The sequence below is a fragment of the Ceratotherium simum genome, chromosome 20 (genome assembly GCF_057802395.1).
Source record: "Ceratotherium simum simum isolate JZ-2026a chromosome 20, ASM5780239v1, whole genome shotgun sequence".
NCBI classification, from domain to species: Eukaryota; Metazoa; Chordata; class Mammalia; order Perissodactyla; family Rhinocerotidae; genus Ceratotherium; species Ceratotherium simum.
Genome location: NC_141919.1, coordinates 46467940 through 46493050, shown reverse-complemented (window position 1 = coordinate 46493050; position 25111 = coordinate 46467940). Strand labels below are relative to the sequence as shown.

Below are 25111 nucleotides of genomic sequence, written 5' to 3'. Positions count from 1 at the left end.
TTCTGAACAGAAATAAAGACACAAATCTGTATTCAGAAGAAGGAAAATAAAGTATTCAAAAAGTGGTCAATCGTGCAATTTGAGGGACAAATAAGTTTTTGTGGGTGTATGGGCTCTGGAGGTAGAAAATTCAGATCTGGTTTTTACTATTTATTGGCTTAACTAAATGCTTAGGGTAGTTACAACATCTCTGTGTTTCAATGGTCTCAATTCAAAATATGGATACAAATAATAATTATTGCACTGATTTATTCTGAGAATGAAATTACTCACGTTTGTGAAGATCTTTACAGTTTGCAATGCACTTCTGCATTTGCACGTAGGAAGTGAGTCTGAAAAGGTAGAGTAAAAACAGTTGGAGACTTTAAGCCCAAGCTAAGGAATTAGAAATAGGGCTCTATTCTCCTCCTTCTCCCCCCGTATTCTATAGGGAATGGGCCACCTTTGAAACGTTTTGAAAGATGATTGACGGGACTCTAGCTTTGATTTAGAGCATTTAATCTGGTGAGATTGGTGAAGGACTTGGTGTAGGGAGAGGAGGCAAGGCTGTCGTTGTGTACGCAGATGACTCAGTTTAGAATCGGTGGCAGTAACAGAGGCAAGAGGAGGTGGGAGCCACAGCTACGGAGAGGCAGCAAAATCCTTTGTTTCTGCAGGAAAGACCACCTATCTACCCTCTTTCAAATTGTAGATTATAGAAGAACGTCAAGGCCTGAAATAAGAGTTTGGATACTAAAAAAATTAAAATAAAGTAAGGAAATTGGTTAGAAAGTGTGGAAACATTTTCAGAGTAGACTGAATAGAAAAGAGGCTGAAATCTAAGAAACCAAGTGGGAGGCGGTCAGATATTCCAGAAAGGCATTACCCTTGGGTATTAAATTCTTGGATTCTTCCTCCTGGCAATACTTTCCCTCTCAATATTGAACCATCTTCATCCCCTCCACACACACTTCTATATACAATTTATTTTTCTCTTTGCTCCTATCTGACATTTATCTAAACCATTGTTGTTTTTACCCTTAGACTTGGGTCCTGCACCAGAAATTTCCTAAATGTTTCCCCATCTGCTTTTGAAAAGAATAAATGTTTCTGAATAGGTGATGTGGAAAATTAACGAGAGTTAAGATGCCTTATATTGTGGAGCCATTTAATTCTTTCTTTTTAAAGAAGTGTTTGAAGAGAGTATTTGGAGATGCAGGCAAAGAAAATGACAGGTTAGCTCTCAGAAGTAATGAAGAAAATGAAAACTGGCCAGTTCTTGCTAAACGCCTTTCAGAAAGAAGCGATATTAACCTATTGGGCGGAGACTGTACTTTTCCTGTGTTGTTAAAAGTTCTTGATTTGGTATTGAATCTAAATGAAACCATTACTAAACTACAATAATTATAATATCAACTCTGGACATTTAAGTGAACTTAATATGAAATCATGACAGCACATAATCTATCAAGCTAGATAAGAGAAATTTATTATTATGGAGGTTGAAATTTGTTTCAGAAGCACCCCTATTAAGTTTTTTCCTGAAATATAATAGAGTTATGATTCCAAAAAATTCTCTTATATGCACATATATGTTTGTGTGTGTGTGTGTGTGTGTGTGTGTATGTTTCCAATAGTTAAGTAAGACATGCCTCAGTAATGGTACTCATAATGGACAAATGGTGATTGTAGGTATGACCAATGATGACTATTTCTTTAATAGAATTTGGAGAAATGCTTATGGAATATTTGGTATTTAGAAATTTGGCTGAAAATATCAGAAATAAGCATATTCTTGTTACATAGGTCCATCTTTCTTAAAAATTTATTTCTTTCAAGATCCATTTATTTTCCTTCTGTCATTTCAACAGTGATGAAACATGTGCTTTCAGAAAGATCTTCATCAGTAATAATTCCAAGTAACATTTAGCAATGAAATGATCTTTTCTTAAATTTTGGAAACAAAGACTAGAATCAGTACTCTGTAGAATTTGCAAAGACTTTTCCTGTGCTTTTGCAAATAATTCTTATTTTGACAAATGCTTTTTTGTTTTGCTGAGGAAGAGTCACCTTGAGCTAACAGCTGTTGCCAATCTTCCTCTTTTTTTTTTGCTTGGGAAAATTAGCCCTGAGATAACATCTGTGCCAGTCTTCCTCTATTTTGTATATGGGTCACCGCCACAGCATGGCTGACAAGTGGCATAGGTCCGCACCTGGGATCCAAACCCATGAACCCGAGCTGCTGAAGCAGAGCACCCTGAACTTAACCACTACACCACAGGGCCAGCCACCATAAATATTTTTTTAATAAACTACATAATATAGAGGTTGAGTCCTATGTTTTCTCTTGTAATACTATTGGCTGCCTAAAATATCTTCCATTAGGGGAAGATATTGACTTGATTCTTCAAAAAAATATTAATCTTTTGGGCCAGTCCCCTGGCATAGTGTTTAAAGTTCCGTGTGCTCTACTTTAGCAGCCCAGGTTTGCGGGTTCAGATCCCAGGTGTGGACCTACACCATTCGTCAGCCATGCTGAGGCAGCGACCAATATACAAAACAGAGGAAGACTGGCAGAGATGTTAGCTCAGGGCTAATCTTCCTCAAGGAAAAAAAAAAAAAAAAGAGGAAGATTGGCAACAGATGTTAGTTAAGGGCAGATCTTCCTCATCAAAAAAAGTATTTAATTTTCCCTGATTATAAAGATAAGGTCTAGCATACCTGAATTTGAATCTCAGTTTTGCTACTTTTAAACCATATAATCTTGAACTAATTTCTTCACCTAGAAACTCAGCATATTAATAGCTTATTTTTTAAAATGAGAATTAAAGGAATTAACACATGCAAAACATTAACACAGTGCCTGGTCATTAGTAAGTGCCTAAAAATTATAACCGTTATTATTAATATTAATTTTATAAATTTATGAATTAAATGAAACAATATCACATATATATGCTGATGAAATTATATCAACACACATACTTAGCATGGTGTATTGTGAGACTTAATAAATGGTAGCTAAAATTTTTAAGGTAAAAGATATTGGAAATACAGAAAAAGTACAGAAGAAAGCAAAAATTACCTAAAATCTTATTAGCCAGTGACAAAAAGCCAATATTTCATTTATTTTGTTATGTATTATTAAATTCAAGGCAGCCTGCACGAGGTGACATCAAGATACACACTTATTTTCCAAGCAAGGAAAGTCTTTATTCAAAATTATTGACAAATTACAAAATAAATAAGAGCAGAAGCATGTAACATTTGCTGCTTACTTAGTATTGTTGATCTCACAGTAATGACACTTTTTTGATAAAGGAAAATGTAAGTTTAAAACAATGTCATTTGTTGTAGTTATAATAACATTTTTGCAAATGGAAAACACACACGCACACACACACTCCATGAATTACTCAAGTACCATTTTGAAATCATCTGGAACTGCTGCCTATTGTCTGAATTCTTGTTACCCAAGGTGTGGTCAACGGAACATCATAACCTAAGCTTGTGATAAATACAGACTCTTGAGCCTTGCCCTAGACCCACTGAATCAAAAATCTGCAGTTTTGTTAATGTGCATGTAAATACCATGTAACTCACAGAGACTTTAGATTTGAGAAGCAGTGTTTTAAACCAAACCATACACACACACACACAATCAATACAGAAACAAAGCTGAGTGAGGTTACACATATTGTAGCAGAAAAATTCATCTAGGGAAAAAAAATTGCTGCTACTTAAACTAATAGAATCTTTATAGGTTATTGTTTTGTGTGAATAAAACCAAAGTATATGCCCTGTAATAGAAATGCTGGGGCCTCCTTGGGCAAGCTTACTTCCATACTGTTTGACAGTTACTGGTTTCCGTTTTGGCTTGTTATTGGTCAGAGCTATCGAAAGGAGGCAAAAGACTTAAGAGCCTCTAAATATTTGACCCTGACCTACGCATATTCACAAAAATTCATATGCAAATCCAAAATTAATAGTATATGTAAATCAGATATTGCTCACTAATGCCATGAGAGTGTTACAGTTGGGACACTTTGAGAAAGTAATGTAAAATAATGCATACAGTTGTGGTCTTGACTGTACTTCTTGTTAAGAAAGAAAATCTAGTCATTCATCCTTATATTCATTAAGCAGAAATTTTTAAGTGCTACTTATTAGTAATTGGATTTCTGTCCACATAGATCCCACATTCCAGTGGGGAAGGGAGATAATAGACAATTAAACAAGTAAATTAAAAATATGATTGTAGGTTGTGATGAGAGGGTGAACACTTTGGGGTGTCAGGAAAAAACTTGGAGAAAGTGACTTTTGAACTGAGACCTGAGGCATGAAAAGGATCCAATTGCAGAGCATTCCAGGCTTGATTTCCTGAAAAGCAAAGTCTTTAGGTGCTGAAGACCATGGCATATCAGGAGAAGAATGTGCGGGAGCCCAATAGAAGTGAGGGAGCGCTGTATAACATAATATTTGAGAGGTAGACTATAGCCAGGTCATGTCAGAGCTTGTAAGTCACAAAAAGATAACTAAATTTTATTCCAGTGCAATAGAAAGCCATCGAAGAATTTTAAGTAGGGTGGTAAAGTGATGATTTATGCTATAAAAAGTTTACCCTGGCCAGGGTGTGAGCAATGGATTGTAGAAGGGGTCATGAGTGGGATCAGTGGGTAGAAGTCTTTTCTGTATCTAGATGACAGATAATGGAGGCTTCAACTGGTGAAAGGAGAGCGGTATGTGTTCAAACTACGTTTAGGGTACATAATCATCATGGCAAAGGAAGTTACTAAGGAAGATCAACCCGTTTTTGGCTTGAATACAAAGCAGGGGTATCAATTTCCTAGGAAGTGGGGGAAGACCTAAGAAAGCACATGGGGAAAATCAAGAGTTCCAATCTGGATCAAGTTTGAAAGATATTATAAACCTTGGAGGAGAAGAGAATGGGCTCTGGCAAAGGTTCAAATCCTCCTCTATTGATTACTAGCAGTGGATCTTGAATAATTTACTTGAACTATGTGTCAGTTTTCTCATCTTTAAAAATAAGGAAGATAAATAGACCAACCTTACAGGGTTGTTGTAAATATTAAATTAGATAATTCCTTTAGAATGATGAGAACAGTTCCTGACACATTGTAAGCAGCAAAATAATAATTATCACTACTATTATTGGTCACACAAGTAGCAATGTCAAGCAGAAATTCTGGCATACAAGTGTGAAGTTTTCTGGAAAGTGATTGTCATTCTAATTATTTTAAGAAAGCATTTCACGTCATTACACTTATTTTGAGTTAATGAAAACTATGCTAGAATACGTTTTACTGTTTTTGTCATCTTATCTTCCTCTCTCTCCTTTATCCATCCCTCTTTTTGTGGATTGCAGAAGAGAGTTAAGGTGGAGTTGTGAAGTAGCTTAAGAAGGAAGAGTCATCAGGACAATGGAAAAGTCTTATTCTAATTCTAAAAAGAACATTCCATTTCCCCTTTTCAACTTTACAATTACTCCAAAAGTAGATTCAAGCTTTTAATTGATTGTATTTAAATTTTCCTGCCTAAGTAGATCACAACCATTTTCAATAATAGATTTTCAGATTTATCTAATAATTATTAAATACTGAAGCCACAAGGAGTAATCTGTGACTGCGTGTTGACACATTGTCAAATTTTTAACCTTTGAAATGGCAGGTTTATTGACATAGCAAAAATACTTTCTCCTTCAGGTCTGTTTTCTCCTTCTCAGCAAACAATTATATTGTACAAAACACCACTTTGCCTTCTGGAGTTAAAGGTTGAAATCTTCAACTATATGAATGTGTTTGAACATAGTTTCATTCATTCATCTATTTAATGAAAACGAAAGTAATGTAATGAATGCCTGGGTGGTAGATACTTTGTCATGTTCTGAGAATTCCTAGATAAACATGACAAATATACTTGATTTCAAGATGCAAAACCCCAAACATGTGAAGTGGGTTAATCTCAATTGTGTTCCTTTAAAAGCTTTTATGGAACATGCTACGTAAATTTGAATTATTATTGTTGTGGTCATTAATACGTGAAATCCTTGTATAGTCTTTTTATATACTTTTGTTGTTGTTGTTGGCAGCCTTTGATGCAGGGTTATGAGAAGGGGCTCAGAGAAGAACACTGACAGTGGCCACCACCAGCATGAGGAGCCCAACAAGTCAAACTGCCAAGTGGAAAAAGGTGACCCATGGGTATGTTTTCTATGTGTCATTAAATCTGTTGACATTGTTTTTATGCAAAGACCCTCACAGTTTACAAACAAAAATGAGAGCACTTCTAAAATGTAGCCTATGAAATTTATTCTCATTACTTAGAAGACATTAGGGAGGTGGTATTCGGCGGGAAAAGTCACCAATTCTGTTATAGACAGACATGGATTTAAAGTGGCTATATGACTTGAAGAAGTTGCCTTTCATTCAGTCTTACTTTCCTTATTTTCAAATGGAGATTATACTAGTTATCTTTCTGTTTTCCTAAGAATTATGTAAGAAATTGCATAGAAACAATCTAGTAGTTTCCTTAGCATAGAAAAAGAGCTTAAAGATGTGACTAATATTTATTGCATACTTTCCACGTGCCAAGTAATAAATACTAAATAATTTACTGCATTATTTTATTGAATTCTCACAAAAGCCCTTAAAAAGTTAGAAGCTATTATTACTCTCATTTTATAGATGAAGAAACTGTGCTGTTGAAAGATTATGTGACTTGCCTTTAAATCTCACCCTGCTCCCTGAGACAGTTGTTTGAGGGTAGCTCTGTCTGATGCCAGAGTTTCTATTCTGGTATTTATTCATAAAGTCAACAAACGTTCATTGAGTATCTAATAAATGCCAACCTTTTTTTAGCTGAGATGCCACACTATTTCCCAAATGATTATTACTTAGAATATAATAGCTGTGTGTTTATATAAGGCCTTATAGTTTATAAAATAATAAATGAGTAAGTAGTTTTGCTTAGTATTCGCATATTCTCTGTGGAAGACAAGGTAGGGATCATTACTTATATTTTGAGTAATATATTGTTGAAAGATTTTCTCTAGACATGTTTTTTTTCTCCTCTCTTTTCATTTTGTTTATTCTTTGAAAAGAGAAGTTAAGTTGTATTTAGAAGACTGGGCCTTGTCAGTTCCCAAGCAGTATGTGGACCTTGTATAATTCTAAGAAACAAAAGTGGATTTTGGCCAGCTGTGAAATGAAAATGAACTCATCTCCCCACTACATTGAAGGGGCCTGAAAATAAATGTTGCTTGTTCATTTCAAAAACTACCAAAGAAAATTGCAGCACTTTTGGTGCAAAGTAAAATGCACACTAAGTCAGCAATGAAAATTTACTTTGTGAGATGGTTTTGTGGCATTCTCAGTTCTATGAAATGCATCCAAATATTTACATATGCTATTTTATTAATAACTATTTTACCATCTGTGTCAAAGTAATATTGCACAGATGTTCAGGAATAACGTCGTTGTGAGTAAATATTAGAGAGAGATTGAATTTTTCTCTAAATGATGCTGATGGAGTGGTTTTTTATCACAGTTTAAGATGTCAGAAATAGTTGTCGTTGTTGATCTAAAGTTCTACCAGCTTAACAGTGCTTGATGCAGCTTAAAGTGGCTATAAGGGCACAGAGAAAGATGAAAATTTATGACAACATTCAAAACTGAGATGTGCAGCCTATCTATTATAAGCTTTTGAGAAGACTCCGCATTGCTAAATTGAAATTCACAGTCTGCAGTAAAGCAAACCCACGGCCTTAACTAATATAGAGAGACTCTGTGCTCCTCACTGACTTTCTGCCCCCTGACTCAGATATCCAAGATTTGTATCACTCAGAAAGTTAAGCAGTCATACCTGGGCACCTCTCTTCAATCAATGCCTTTATATTTATATTAATTTGAAGATTTTCTCTCCTGCTTCCTCTGAAAAGGGCAGGGAGGAATGAAGGACTTAGAGAAATGCATTGCATCCAAGGAGAGAGAGAGACGGTCCCAACAGGCAGTGTAGATGTGGCGAGGATGGAGATAGAGTTAGTAGTACTGTGTGTGTGTGTGTGTGTGTGTGTGCGCGTGTGCAGTAGTCCATCAGATCAAGATCAGAGGACCGCAGAGTGGGGAGAAAAGATGATTCACCAACATTCAAGTGGAGTTGCTTTATTTGAATGCCTAATACTCATTGGAATTTGGTCCCAAGGTTGTTCACAATCTACTTGTCAACTGTGAAGCCTAGATGCTTTCTGCTAAAAACCAAGTTAGCAGTAGGACCAAGGGCTAAGGGTCAATCTTATGATTTGTTTGTTGAAAGTCACTACCCTTCAATAGATTTTATCACATTCTCAGATTAGTAAACAAACAATAGCAACAATGCCATGAAAGTCACACAGGATCTGGATAAGGATTACTTTAACATGGGAAATGAAAGCCTCAGTGGTAAAGCATATGTAGAACAATGAGTTAATACAGAAACCAAAAGAATATTTTAGAAACTTGTTTGTCATCAATATGCATTGATTGACTTAGCTGAAAGAGATTGAAAAAGTTGAAACTCAAAGGATTGAAAGGAAACAGAAAATTTAACAGAAGAATTAAATCTGCCTTTGGAGGCAACAAATACTGTAATCAAATTTGTGGAAAGCAAACTGAACAACTCCTAGAATGCAGAGAACAAGGACAAACAATGTAAATGATGAGAGAAAAAAATGATCAATATGGAAAATAGAAATCAAACATGTAGGTAATAGTTAATGAAAAAAGAGAAAAAGAATAAATAAAAAGAAGCACTAATCAAAGAATCACAAGAGGAAAAAAATCTTGTTCAAGAAAGAAATGGAAAGGGTTTTTACCACTCCAGAATTTGTTTGCTAAGATCTGAAGTTTTTTTTTTTATATTGGATGGGAATTTCCTGTTATTTAAAAGTTAGGAAAATCTGGTGATAAACCAAGACAAAAGATTATTTTGGATCTGATAGCTTTTTGGTTTTCTTTTTAATGCTTCATGCTTCTAGACTATAGAATCTTGGTCTATTCAGATTTTCTTGTGTTCCTTAAACAATTTTGATAAATTGTGTTAACCTAGAAAAATTATCAATGCTGAGTAATGGTCTGTGTGTGAATGCATACATAGAAAAAAAAGACTTGAAGTCAATGCACCAGTGGAATAATAAAGTGACTTTTATTTTTCTATTTAAATCTCTTCTATTTTTTTGCACATAAAATAATCACTTATTATTGGTTAACTAAAGATTTTTATTGAAATATACTTAAGAATAGTGCACAAATCACAAATAGTAAGTGAACAGCTCAATAAATTGTCACAAAGTCCACCAACCTCTGTAATAACTATTCAGATTAGGAAATAGAATACAACCAACATAATTGAGAGTGCTTTTTTCTCTCTAAGTCATAAATCCCAATCCTCCATAAGGTGACCACTTTCCTGGATTCAAATACTAAGCATTATTTCATGTTTTATACAAATGGAATAATAGAGTTTCTATTTATTTTGTTGTGTGGCCTCTTGGTCTCAATATTATTTATGTGAGATTTCCGTGTGTAGCAGTGATTTAATTTTCAGTGCTGTAATCTATTCCATCCCCAGTTTGTGGCTCTTACATTCTTATATGTGTCTTTTGGGGCGTGTATGTGCACATTTCTGTTGGATGTACAATTGCTAATATGTGGCTTATATGTTCATTTTTAGCAGATACTGCTACCTTCCCTAAATGGTTGTCCTAATTTACATCCCTACTAGCAGAGTAGAAGAGTTCTAGTTGGTTCACATTTTTACCAACTCTTGGTAATTATTAGGGATTTTTATTTAACAGACTGGTGGATGTGTTGTAGTATCCCATTGTGGTTTTAATTAATATTTCCATGATGACTGATAAAGGTGGTATTGCTATCCCAGATCAACAATTCCCTAGGTACCCCCAAATTAAAAGGCAAATGGAGGGCCGGCCCCATGGCTTAGCAGTTAAGTGCGCATGCTCCGCTGCTGGCAGCCGGGTTCGGATCCCGGGCGCGCACCGATGCACCGCTTCTCCAGCCATGCTGAGGCCGCGTCCCACATACAGCAACTAGAAGGATGTGCAGCTATGACATACAACTATCTACTGGGGCTTTGGGGAAAAAAAAGGAGGAGGATCGGCAATAGAAGTTAGCTCAGAGCCGATCTTCCTCAGCAAAAAGAGGAGGATTAGCACGGATGTTAGCTCAGGGCTGATCTTTCTCACAAAAAAAAAAAAAAGAAAAGGCAAATGGAAATTTAGAGGAGATATTAAAAAAGGTGGTGACTTTATTAACCTCCACTGAATGAACATTCAGTCTAAAGGGACCTAAAATTCCCCTTTATGTAGGAAAATTAAAAATTATATAAGAACTTATATTATTAAACTTGTGCAAGCCTGGCAATCTCATTCAACTTAAAATTCAACTTATCAATTTTACTCAACTCTTACTTTCCAATTAGCTATTTAATGCATTGCAATCTATCCATTTTATCTTGTTTCATTGGGTACAAACCAATCTTGTGACAGTAGAATTACAGCTGAATGGTCATGATTAAAGTTTGTTGCATGAGAGTGATTACACACTCCATTTCTGTGTTGGGAAAACTAATTATTTGTCCAGTGATTTGAAACTAGGGCTGGCACATGGGCAATAGGCATGAAAATGATCCGGTAGGGCAGCATGATTTTGACAGAGGGTGTCGGGCTCTTACCCGTGCAGCAAGTGTGACAGGTCCATCACTTTCCCAGGCGTTTTCTCTAGTGGGCTGTGTAATGGTTCATTTGCTTCCAGTACTATTAGTTTCCAAACAATGTGAGAGCTTGGCTGATATGCTATTGAGAAAATTTAGATGTATATAATTTGATATTATGTTTTCAAGTGGCATTTTTTTAAATGAAACCATATTATCAGAAATTAGCTAGATCAGATGGGTGGTTACCAGAGAAGAGAAGTAGAGGAATAGAATAAAGGGGGTCAAAGAGTACAAACTTCCAGTTTTAAGATAAATCAGTACTCGGGATGTAATGTGCAACATGATGACTATAGTTAACACTACTGGATGGTATATTTGAAAGTTGTCAAGAGACTAGATCCTAAGAATTCTCATCACAAGGAAAAAATATATATATAAATATAGATCTGTATCTGTATGAGATGATGGATGTTAAGTAAACTTATTGTGGCAATCATTTCACAATGTATGTGAGTCAAGTCATTATGCTGTACACCTTAAACCTATACAGTGCTCTATGTCAATTATATCTCAATAAAACTGGAGAAAAAAAAATTAGCTAGATCCGAATGCATTTTTTATTGTAATGAAATATATGCAATATAAAGTTTACCATTTTTACCATTTTAAATTTAAAGATTTTTAAGTGTACAGTTCTGTGGTAGTAAATACGTTCACATTGTTGTGCAACAGTCATCACCATTCATCTTCATAATTTTTCCATATACCAACTTCAATCACATACAAACACTCTACTCCTTTATAGATTTACTCTCCCTTTATATATATAGACTGTACCCATTAACATAGATTTATAATTATTTTTTATGAATTTGTCTTTTAAATCCTATAGAAAATAGTGAAATTACAAACCAAAATTACAATAATACTATTTATATTTGTCTGTATATTTACTTTTACCAGAGAACTTTATATTTTCATATGACTTTGTGTTACTGTAAAACATCTTTTCATTTCAATGTAAAGAACTCCCTTTAATATTTCTTGTAGGGAAAATCTAGCAGCAATGACCTCTCATAGCTTTTGTCTATCTGGGAATATCTTAATTGTTTTCTCATTTTTAAGGATAGTGTTGCCAAATACAGAATTTATGTTGACAGTTCTTTTTTTTTCTTTCAGCACTTTAAGTACATCATCCTACTGCTTTCTGGCCTGCAAAGTTACTGCTGAGAAATGTGCTAATAATCTAATGGAATCCCTTGTATGTGATGCATTGTTTTTCTCTTGCTGCTTTCAAGATTCTTTGTTTTTCACTTTTAACAATTTCATTATAATGTTTCTTAGTGTGGATCTCTTTAGGTTACCTCTTTTTTTTTTTTTTTTTGCCCCCAAAGCCCCAGTAGATAGTTGTATGTCACAGCTGCACACCCTTCTAGTTGCTGTATGTGGGACTCGGCCTCGGGATGGACAGAGAAGTGGTGCCTCGATGCGCACCTGGGATCCGAACCCGGGCCGCCAGCATCGCAGCGCGCGCGCTTAACCACCAAGCCACAGGGCCGGCCCTAGGTTACCTCTTTGGAGTTCATTGAGCCTCTTGGATTTGTAGATCTATGTATTTCCTCAAATTTGGGAAGCATTCAGCCATTATTTTTTAACATAATCTCTTTGCCCCCCCCCTTCTCCTTTTGAGACTTCCATGATGCGTATACTGGTCTTAGCACACTTATGTGTGTCCCATAAGTCCCATAGGCTCTGTACTTTGCTCCCCCAGCTCAATAATTTAAAATAACATCTTCCTGTTCACAGATTCTTTTTTCCATGTGTTTGAGCCTGCTGTTGAACCCAACTAGTGAATATTTAAATCCAGTTGTACTTTTCAGCTCCAGAATTTCTTTTTGGTTCTTTTTTATAATTTCTATCTCTTTTTTTATATTTTCATTCTGTTCATATGTCATTTTTCTAACTTCCTTGAGTTCTTTCTCCAAATTTTCCTTTAGCTCCTATAGCATATTTAAGACAGTTGTTTCAAAGTCTTGTCCAGTAAGTCTGATGCATGTGTTTCTTCAGGGACAGTTTCTGTAGATTTATTTTGTCCCTTTTAATGGGCCATATTTCCATTTCTTTAAATGCTTTCTGATCTTTTGTTGAAAATTGGGCATTTGGAAAAGCAGCCAATTCTCCCAGTCTTTACAGACTGGCTCCGTGCAGGGGAACACCATCACTAATAAGCCCAGTATAAAGGCTTAGGCCTTCTCAGGCCTTTTCTGGGCATGTGTCCTGCCTGGACATTTGTGTATACTTTCTCCCCTTCACTAGCCCATCCACAATGTAGATCTTTGATTTGTTTCCAGAGCACCCTCAAAGCTATCTTAGTTTACGTAATATTTCTGTGGGTGAATGAGAGCCTGAAGCTTCCTAGTTTACCATCTTACTGATGTCACTCACAGCTACTCTTAAAGTCTTAATTTCCCCAAGAGTCTTACTCGAGCTTCTTCTCAGTGTGTTAGATGTTCTGTTGTATTCTTCTGTTATCTCTTACCTCCATGTTTCTATGGATTTGCAGTGCCCCTCCAGCTTTCACATGCCTGCCCCTGCTTTACATGCCTGCCCCTGCTTTACATGCCTGCCCCTGCTTTACATGCCTGCCCCTGCTTTACATGCCTGCCCCTGCTTTACATGCCTGCCCCTGCTTTACATGCCTGCCCCTGCTTTACATGCCTGCCCCTGCTTTACATGCCTGCCCCTGCTTTACATGCCTGCCCCTGCTTTACATGCCTGCCCCTGCTTTACATGCCTGCCCCTGCTTTACATGCCTGCCCCTGCTTTACATGGCTGCCCCTGCTTTACATGGCTGCCCCTGCTTTACATGCCTGCCCCTGCTTTACATGCCTGCCCCTGCTTTACATGCCTGCCCCTGCTTTACATGGCTGCCCCTGCTTTACATGCCTGCCCCTGCTTTACATGCCTGCCCCTGCTTTACATGGCTGCCCCTGCTTTACATGCCTGCCCCTGCTTTACATGCCTGCCCCTGCTTTACATGCCTGCCCCTGCTTTACATGCCTGCCCCTGCTTTACATGCCTGCCCCTGCTTTACATGCCTGCCCCTGCTTTACATGCCTGCCCCTGCTTTACATGCCTGCCCCTGCTTTACATGCCTGCCCCTGCTTTACATGGCTGCCCCTGCTTCACATGCCTGCCCCTGCTTCACATGCCTGCCCCTGCTTTACATGGCTTCCCCTGCTTTACATGCCTGCCCCTGCTTTACATGCCTGCCCCTGCTTTACATGCCTGCCCCTGCTTCACATGCCTGCCCCTGCTTCACATGCCTGCCCCTGCTTCACATGCCTGCCCCTGCTTTACATGGCTTCCCCTGCTTTACATGCCTGCCCCTGCTTTACATGCCTGCCCCTGCTTTACATGGCTGCCCCTGCTTTACATGCCTGCCCCTGCTTTACATGCCTGCCCCTGCTTTACATGCCTGCCCCTGCTTTACATGGCTGCCCCTGCTTTACATGGCTGCCCCTGCTTTACATGGCTGCCCCTGCTTTACATGCCTGCCCCTGCTTTACATGCCTGCCCCTGCTTTACATGCCTGCCCCTGCTTTACATGCCTGCCCCTGCTTTACATGCCTGCCCCTGCTTTACATGCCTGCCCCTGCTTTACATGCCTGCCCCTGCTTCACATGCCTGCCCCTGCTTTACATGGCTTCCCCTGCTTTACATGCCTGCCCCTGCTTTACATGCCTGCCCCTGCTTTACATGGCTGCCCCTGCTTTACATGCCTGCCCCTGCTTTACATGGCTTCCAGCCTGAGATCAAAACTGTGCTGCTCTTTCTCTGTCTGAGCTCCAAGTCATGTCAAACAGAAATCAGTTCCTTGTCAGTGCACAGAAAGGTTAGAACATTGCAAATATGTTCTACCCTGCTCTTTCTGGCCCAAGGAGAGAACTAGACATGGGCCGCTTCCTCCTGATTGTGCAGCACTGCTCAGGAGAGAGAATGGGACAAGGGTAAGTAGAAACACCACAAAATTTCCTACTATTTTGAATATGTCTTTTCCTGATTGGGCATTTGCTTGGTTGTTGTAGATCATTGACTAGTTTCCAGATCTCCTATAAAGTTATTTTAATCAATATATAGTTATTGTTGTTTTTTTCACTGTAGGGGAATAAGGGCTTGTAGCTTCCTAGTCCACCATCTTCCTGATGATATGTTTTTAATGATTTGCTCCAAATGCTCTTTGAATGTAATACAATATTGCCATTTCAAAGGAAAAGACTAATTTGCTACATGACTCGTCTTTGTATTATATGAGGCCAGTAAGAACTTTGTTGAATTAGCCTTTTTAAAAAAGGTTCCAGTAGATCAGTGAATTTCTACTCATTAAAAAAAAGTGTGTGTACATATATATATATATATATATATATATAAAGTAAAGATATTATTTACTTAAATTTCATTCTAGTTTTCTAGTTTTAATCAGTACTTTGTTCAAACATGAAACAGTGTTATAACCTCACTTTTGGACGAAAGAGTGCATGTTATGATGTTGAAGGAATTATGGTTTGTTTTGGATATGATTTCAGCGTTGACATAGAAGAATTCCAATGACTGAAAAATATATTATAGACCTGTCATCATAGGGAAGGCAGAATCAGTAAGGTCTTCATGTCAACGTTATTCCTACTACATTGTTTGCTACTGTAATGTATGATTGAAGGGGGAAAGAGCAGAGGTTAAAAGTCAACTAAGTTGAAGTTATTTTTGTTGATAGATCAAATCTACAAGATTAGCCCCTAGATGTCATTTAGAGACTTCTTCCACAAACATGGCTTTCGAAACAAGAACACTTATAATTAGTTTTACATAGAATGAACTGTATCTTTAACATATGCTTCAGAAACAAAAATCACTGGACATAATAGTCATGTAAAGCAAATGAAAAGCATCTGTTAGTGGGAGTTATTAAAAAGAGAAAATTCAAATGGCCATTCATCCAAATAGCTAAAACATAAAACTTAGATTTATTTTATGTTAATCTGTGTATATTCTTCAAGAAAACTGAACATGGAAAAGCCCTTCTGATTTTATTATTATCATTTTCATGGTAGAAAAAAGAAAAAGAACTGTTATATTGTAAAATTGGAATAGAATTTATTCCAGTCATTCTAAAGCTTAGATTGTATGGTATATAGAATTTTTTTGCTTATTTAATTACAAGGAAAAAAAGATCTAAACACTGTGTTATGAAATCAGGGTTCATGACATAAACTACTAGGATTGTGAGGTAAAATAAGTTTCCCTGGACAGAATGACACCTTCTTCCCAATCTTAAGTGTTAAGCAAATGTTTTATCTTGATGAATTCTGTGGAAAACCATAGCAAGGTATTGATCTGGAAAATTCATAGCAACATTCTTGATAATATATCACTGATGGATTCTCTCTTTATAGACGCATAATGTGAAGTACATTAAGATGAAAACAAGCTCATTTCCTGTAACTTCAAATAAACAAAAAAATAATAATCTTTATTATGACAGGAAGGAGTGAATAAAAGTTACTTTAAATTTATAAATTCCATTGAGATTTTTTTCCTGCCAAGTGTACTCAATTAAAATAGCTAACATAGACTTAACCAAATCATTAAACCACTATATATTTCCTTCATTTCATTTTTAATATTGAATTCTAAAACTCTCTGTTAGCTCATCTTGGCTTCCTCCCCTTCACTGAAGCTGTATCAAGTGTGTTTTTTCACACATCTACACACATGTAAGTACACACATGCACATATGTTTGTGCAAGTTAAAGTCCATGGTTTTTAATTTATGGCAGTTCAGATGACTTTTCTACAGACCGTTCTCTCCTAACTTCCAAGGCTAAATCCCTTCTATTTAATTCATGTAACTTGGTCCTTTGCTCTGTGGTAAAGAGAACTACTAATTTACTTATAATCCAGACTATCCGTAGGCAAAATTGGAAGATACGTGAGTGTTTTCCTCATTTTCACTTTTTATCCCTTTTTTCAATGTTCTTTTTGCCCTATAATCCAGTCTTTTGCTCTGCCCTCTCACACTCTTAATACATCAATTATATTTTAGGTGGCAGATAAAAAGAATTTGATAAATTACTTCACATTATGTTGAAAGTAACTGTTAAGCTATACTTCATAATGACATTTTTCTTTAATAAGGAATATTGCATAGCTAGGCAAGGAATTATAGGCTCTCATGACAAAGACTAGAGGTAATATTTACTTGTCCTAAAATTTCTGTGATCATAAAATTTGTTATCTAAACCAGGAAATCCTTGATAGTGAAAAGGGCACTATTAATAATTGCAGGGGGATAACAGTGTAAACTAGAACTGTCCTTGGCAAACTAGAACATGTGGTCTCCAACCTAAAATGTCATCTTCTTACCCTAGGCTTCTTCCACAGTATCCAGCCCTTCATGTGGTTCCCACAATTTTCAGACATATGCTGTCTTGCAAAACTTAAGATCGAAGCAAACAGATGGTATCACTCATTGAGGTGTCCCTGAGATGGCTTAGAAATCCTAGGATAGACAATTTTCCAATTTTTAGTACAGAATATACAGCCCTTTGGAAAAATGCATTGAACTTAATTTCTGCTCTTTTTTGCTCCTCACAACCAAATTACTCTGTGAATCCACGTAAGTTCATTAAGCCTCCAATTCTTTGTACATAGAGTGGTGGGGGGAAGTAATTAGAATAGAAGATAGCTAAAGAAATTTCCAGCTCTAATATTCTATCAGTCTGAGCAAGAGTTATGATAAGCTTTAATGCTTCCAATAAATAACAACACAAAATGAAAAAGTCATTTATATACAATTGATGGGAATTTTTAGACCAGTCTAATAATGGTTAAAGAGAAAGGTGACAGAAAGCTGCAATTCCATTTTTTGCCTATTTATTGTCTTTGTTCATGCACCATGTGTGCTTGATTTCTGTTAAAAGTGAGATGCTGTGGAAAACTCGGGTATACGATTTTTTGCTTAGAGCATGATGAATGTCAGTGCAACATGTGACCCCTTTTACTGATCACGAAATGAAAATAAGGGCATTAGTTTTTGTTTTGCTCATTCCAAAAACATTATTGAAACCACGTTATCTGTAATAATTCTGTTTTATTTATGCAGAAAGAATAATATCACTCTGGGGACCCTGGAATGATTTCTGACAATAATAATGGCAGCTATGTAGTTGTTCTCTCTTTGCACATGCAGTAATGGATAGCGTTAGGTTCTCTGGGAGGTCCACTCAGTTTCTCTGATTCTATGATAAGAAGGTGGCATGGGTTAGGACTAAGGTAAAGCAAAGATAAATATAAACATAAGTATTAAGATTAAGGATAACTTTGGAAAAGAATGAACACAGGTTTCAGAAGCAGACTGATCAAACTTCATATCCTGGCTCCACCAGTATTGGCTCTGTAACCTTAAACCAAGTTACTTCTTCTCTTGAGCCTTAGTTTCTTCATATATGAAATGGACTGTTGACATCTCACTTACAGAATGGTTGAGAAAATTAAATAAGTTGAATAAGTAGAGCTGTCGCAGTCACTGTAATGTCACGGACCTCATACCGTTTACTTTTTCTTGCCTGAGAATCTTGAACAAATACAATCAGGAATTGCTACTTCAACCACTTGGCTTTGGATCATGATGTTTTTGCTAATCCTTGTCTCTATCAGACTCTCATAAACTATCCCCATGCCTTCTCTCCCCTCCACCCCAAATGGAAACACTAACAACACTGATTCAGAAGCTGTGCTGATGTCGCACCAGCTGATGCATCAGCTCACAGGAACTGACTATTTCAGGATACCATTGTCAAACATTTAATACCCGTTAGAGCAATTGTTTTGCAAGCTTTAAGATTCCAATCTTCCTTTTTAGTATTTTTTTTTTAGTTTTTAGTCATTCTAAATGAAGAAAAAAGGGTATGTGCACAGCCTAAGTCAGGAGAACTTTATTTGACATGAAACATGTTACTGTCTTTGACAGAATAAATATAAATGTAAAATACCCTACAGGGCTGAGACACACCATTTTCCAGAAATCTCCCAAATAACCAACAGTGAGGATGAGTGTTTGGGGGGAGAACATTGAAGTTGTGGAGATTGCTTGTCTAGCACTTTAGGCTCCGACTGAGGCAGATCAAGAGTTGTCTTATTATTTCGATATTGTGTAATATGTTTCCAAATGCCCATCTGGAACATTATTTTGATTTGTATTCTTTTAGAATCAACTTCAATTTTCAGTACTATCTTCTATCATTTTATGTTGTTATAAAAGCGAATCAAATACTTGTGGCAGACTGTAGATTTCTCTTGGTGTTAGGGGGAATAAAAAGAAGACAGCCACGAGGAAGGAGAAGTAGGAGTGGATTTGTGCTCACATGTTTAGGATTATGTTGTAGTTGCAATGGTATCTAAGCACTTTTACCCTTTGGATTTTTTTTTTAATTCATTATACTTTAAATTAATTTTTAATAAAATTGAAGTTAAGACGAAAAGGGACAGGAGGGAGCTTGGAAGATGGCGGCATAGGAGGATCCTGAACTCACCTCCTCCCATGGATACAATAAAACTACAACTACCTGTGGAATAATTGCCTCTGAGAGAGATCTGGAAATTGGATAAGAAGAACCTCCACAACAAGGGACAACACAGACAAGAGGCAGAGAAACAAATCCATGGAGAAAATAAACACACCCTAGCTACAGCACTTCAGGGCCAACCAGGAGTGATCTCAATGGTACAGAGCTTTTCCCGGAGGCAGGAGTTTCCAGATCCATATTAGGCACCCCAGCCTTTAGATCCAGCCAAGAGAGGTGAGATCTCGTAATATTTGGCTTTGCTGGCTGTAAAAAACAATGGGGAATAAACTCAGGAAAACTATAGAACTACAGAGAAAGAAAAACTTGCTTTTGAAGGGCTCATGAACAAACTTACTCAATCTGGAAACTAGCACAAAAACACCAGACAGAAAAGTGTACAGTCCGTTTGTAAAGAAGACTCACTTACTAAGGTCAGAACGCATCCCAGAGAGGCAGGAGGTGGCTGGGCCCATCCCCCAGGAATGGAGACACTGGAAGCAGCCATTATTGTGACCTGGTTTGGTCATGCTGACACAGAGGCTGGCAAGCTCCTTTGGAATCTTCCCTCTAGCCTGATAGCGCAGGGGTCTACCCCACTCACTAGAGCACCCAAGGCAATCAACTGCAACCAGGCAGCAGGCAGCCCACCCCAGGGACTGGTACCACCCACGAGCAAGCCCACAGCAGCCCTGTGGACCTCCAGCAGCTGTGTAAACCTGCAACGGCCTTGTGGGCCTGTGGCAGACTTGTGCTGCCAGCCATCACAAACAACCACACAGGGAATCTGCCCCACTTTCCAAACCTGAAACAATTGTGCACTGCCATGCATGGGGCCTGCCCTGCCCATCAGCCGGTTCTTGCCAGAGGCCTGCCCCACCCAAAAACTAGCTGACAACAGCTGTACACATTACAGCAAACCCAACCTGAAGCCTGCCCCACCACCCACCCATCAAAATAGAAACAGCCTATACCACAGGGGACTGCATCAGGGGCCTGCAGCATTTGTATGCCCTAGGACCTAGCAACTGGCCACACTGGGGGCCTGACTAGCTTACTAGAAAAACTACAGTAGTTGTGTGCTGCCAAAATGTCAGCAAGCCATGCCAGGGGCTTGCCTCACTCAATTAAGTATGCGTAGCAGCCACATGTGGCCAAGCCTCACAACCAGCCAGCCAGGGGGCCAACCTAGCCTACCCATATGCCTGCATCAATAGCAACCCTGCCACAACAGAAGGACACAGGCAACCCACATAGGGGACACACCTGGAGCATTTGGCATGAGTGACAAAAGGGGAGGAAGCTGTTGGGCCCCATAAGGCATCTCTTACATAAGGCCACATTTCCAGGTTTGGGAGATGGACCAATCTATCTAATACAAAGAAATAAACACAGAAAAGTAGGAAAAATGAGGAGACTAAGGAATATGTTCCAAATGAAGGAACTGGACAAATCCTCAGAAAAAGAGCTAAATGAAACAAGACATAAAGATACAAACTAATAGTCATAATTATGGTCACTGATCTGAGGAGAAGAATAGATGAACACAGCAAGAACTTCAACAAAGAATTAGAAAATATAAAAAAGAACAAATCAGAGCTGAAGAATACAATAATGGAAATGAAAAATTCACTAAAAGGAATCAATAGTAGAGTAGATGACACAGAAGAACATATCAGTGAGCTGGATGAAAGAGTAGAAGAAATCACTCAGGCTGAACAGAAAAAAGAATTAAAAAGAATGAGGACAGTTTAAGGGACCTCTGGGACAACATCAAGCTCACTACCATCCATATTATAGGTGTCCCAGAAAGAGAAAAGAGAAACAAAGAGACAGAGAACTTATTTCAAGAAATAATAGCTGTATACTTCCCTAACCTGGGGAAGGAAACAGACATCCAGGTATAGGAAGCACAGAGAGTACCAAACAAGATGAACCCAAAGAGGCCCACATGAAGACACATTATAATTAAAATGTTAAGAATTAAAGATAGGGCCGGCTCCGTGGCTTGGCGGTTAAGTGCGCGCGCTCTGATGCTGGCGGCCCGGGTTCGGATCCCGGGCGCGCCCCGAGGCACCACTTCAGATCCCGGGCGCGCCCCGAGGCACCACTTCTCCGTCCAACCCGAGGCCGAGTCCCACGTACAGCAACTAGAAGGATGTGAATCTATGACATGCAACTATCTACTGGGGCTTTGGGGGGAAAAAATGAATAAATAAAAAATCTTTAAAAAAAAAAAAATAAATAAAAATAAAATCTTTAAAAAAAAAAAAAAAAAAAAAGAATTAAAGATAAAGAGAGAATCCTAAAAGCTGCAAAAGAAAGGCAACACATTACATACAAAGGAAACACCATAAGGCTATGAGCCGACTTCTCAGCAGAAACCCTATAGGCTAGAAGGGAGTGGCACAATATATACAAAGTGCTGATAGGAAAAACCTACAGCCAAGAATACTCTACCTGGCAAGGTTATCATTCAGGATGGAAGAAGAGATAAAGAGCTTTCCAGACAAGCAAAAACTAAAGGAGTTCATCACCACTAAACTGGCCTTACCAGAAATGTTAAAGGGACTTAGTTAAGTGGAAAAGAAAAGGTCACAAATAGAAATAAGAAAATTATCAAAGAAAAGATATCAGTTGTAAAGGCAAATGTACAGTAAAGGTAGTGGATCAACCACCTATAAAGCTAGAGTGAAGATTAAAATGCAGAAGTACTAAAATTATCTGTATTTTTGATGAGAACTTAAGGTATACACAAAAATAAAAGAAGTAAAATATGATATCAAAAACATAAAATGTGGGGTGGCAGTAAAAGTGTAGGGCTTTAATAAATCAAACTTAGGAGACCATGAACATAATATAGATTGATATTTACATAGATTTTGTATATGAACTTTATGGTAATCACAAACCAAAAACATATAATAAATGCAGAAAAAGTAAAGAGATAAGAACCCAGAGATAATACTAAAGATAATACTAAAGAAATAATACTAAAGAAAGCCATCAAATCACAAGGGAAGAGAGTAAAAGAAGAATAAAGGAACAGAGAAGGACTACAAAAACAGCCAGAAAAAAATCAAAATGGCGATAAGTACATACTTATCAGTAGTTACTTTAAATGTAAATGGATTAAATGTTCCAATCAAAAGACATAGGGTAGCTGAATGGATAAAAAAGAAACGAGACTATATATATGCTGCATACAAGAGACACATTTCAGACCTAAAAACACTCGCAAACTGAAAGTAAAGGGATGGAATAAGGTACGCCATGCAAATGAAAAGAAAAAGAAAGCTGAGGTAACAATACTTATATCAGACAAAATAACCCTTAAAACAAAAACTGTAACAAGAGATGAAGAAGGGCATTATATAATGATACAGGGAACAATCCAACAGGAGGACATAATACTTGTAAATATCTATACACCCAACATAGGAACACCTAAGTCCATAAAGCAAATATTAACAGACACAAAAGGAGAAATTGATTATAACACAATAATAGAAGATTTTAATACTCCACTTACATCAATGTTAGATCATCCAAACAGAAGATCAGTAAGGAAACATTGGCCTTAAATGACACATTAGACCAGATGGACTTAGTGGATATATACAGAGCATTCCATCCAAAAACCACAGAATACACATTCTTTTCGAATGCACGTGGAACATTCTCCAGGATAGATCACATAGGAGGCCACAAAACAAATCTCAATAAATTTAAGAAGATTGAAATAATACCAGGTGTCTTTTCTGACCACAGTGGTATGAAACTAGAAATTGACTACAAGAAGAAAACTGGAAAAGCCACAAATATGTGGAGAATAAACAAAATGCTACTAAACAACTATTAAGTCAACAAAGTAAAGAAAGGAGAAATAAGAAAATACTTGAAAACAAATGAAAATGAAAATACAGCATACCAAAATGTATGGGATACAGCAAAAGCAGTACTAAGAAAGAATTTTATATTAATACAGGACTACCTTAAAAAACAAGAAAATTTTCAAGTAAATAATCTAACAATGCACATAAAAGAACTAGAAAAAGAAGAACAAATGAAGCTCAAAATCAGTAGAAGGAAGGAAATAAAAATCAGAGAAGAAATAAAAGAAATAAACACTAAAAAGACAATACAAAGGATCAGTGAAACTAAGAGCTAATTCTTTGAAAAGATGAAAATTGACAAACCTTTAGCTAGACTCACTAAGAAAGAAAGAGACAAGGCTCAAATAATTAAAATCAGAAACAAAAGAAGAAAAATTACAATGGACACCACAGAAATACAAAAGATTTTACTAGAATACTATGAAAAGCTATATGCTAATGAATTGGATAATCTAGAAGAAATGGATAAATTTTTAGAATCTTCCAAAACTTAATCGAGAAGAAATAGAGACTCTGAATAGACCAATCACTAGTAAGGAGATTGAAATAGTAATCAAAAACCTTCCAAAAATCAAAAGTCCAGGACCAGGTGACTTCCCTGGTGAATTCTACCAAATATTCAAAGAAGGTTTAATACTTATCCTTCTCAAACTCTTCCAAAAATTTAAAGAGGACAGGACACTTCCTAACTCATTCTATGAGGCCAACGTTACCCTGATACCAAAACCAGACAAGGACAACACAAAAATGAAAATTCTAGGTCAATATCACTGGTGAATATAGATGGAAAAATCCTCAACAAAATATTAGCAAATCAAATACACCAATACATTAAAAGGATCATACACCATGATCAAGTGGGATTTATTCCAGAGATGCAAGGATGTTTCAACATCTGCAAATCGATCAAAGGAATAAACCACATTAACAAAATGGAGATGAAAAATCACATGATCATTTCAATAGATGCAGTGAAAGCATTTGACAAGATACACCATCAATTTATGATTAAAAAAACTCTGAATGAAATGGGTATAGAAGCAAAGTACCTCAACATAATAAAGGCCATATATGACAAACCCCAGCTAACATCATATTCAATGGTGAAAAGCTGAAAAACATCTCTCTAAGAGCAAGAACAAGATAAGAATGCCCACTTTTGCCCCTTTTATTTAACATAATACTGGAGGTCCTAGCCAGAGCACTCAGGCAAAATAAATAAATAAATAAAAGTTATCCAAATTGGAAAGGAAGAAGTAAAACTGTTATTTGCAGATGGCATGATCTTATATATAGAAAATCCTAAAGAATCTACAAAACAAGCTATTAGAAATAATAAATGAATACAGTAAAGTTGCAGGTTATAAAATCAACATACAAAAATCAACTGTGTCTCTATACACTAACAATGAACTAGCTGAAAGAGAAATCAAGAATATAATCCCATTTATAATCACAACAAAAAGAATAAAGTACGTACGAATAAATTTAACAAAAGAAGTGAAAGACTTGTACACTGAAAACTATAAGACATTATTGAAAGAAATCAAAGAGGACACAAAGAAATAGAAAGATATTCTGTGCCCATGGATTGGAAGAATTAACATAGTTAAAATGTCCATATTACCTAAAGCAATCTACAGATTCAGTGCAATCCCTGTCAAAATCTCAATGACATTTTTACAGAAATAGGACAAAGAATCCTAAAATTTATATGGAATAACAAAAGACTCTGAATAGCCAAAGCAATCCTGACAAAAAAGGACAAAGCTGGAGGTATCATACTCCCTGATTTCAAAATATACTACAAAGCTATAGTAATCCAAACAGTATGGTAACGGCACAAAAACAGACACACAGATCAATGGAACAGAATTAAAAGCCCAG

The 25111-nt window shown here is 36.9% G+C and overlaps 1 protein-coding gene across 1 annotated transcript in view; it reads left to right on the top strand.

The window, feature by feature from the left end:
• The window catches only part of LINGO2 (leucine rich repeat and Ig domain containing 2), a 1164902-nt gene that overhangs the window by 671715 nt on the left and 468076 nt on the right, over window positions 1–25111 (top strand). Inside the window, exon 6 of the mRNA XM_087444704.1 lies at window positions 6089–6200. The gene's annotated coding sequence lies outside the window, so the exon portion shown is untranslated. The remainder of the gene's footprint in view (window positions 1–6088; window positions 6201–25111) is intronic.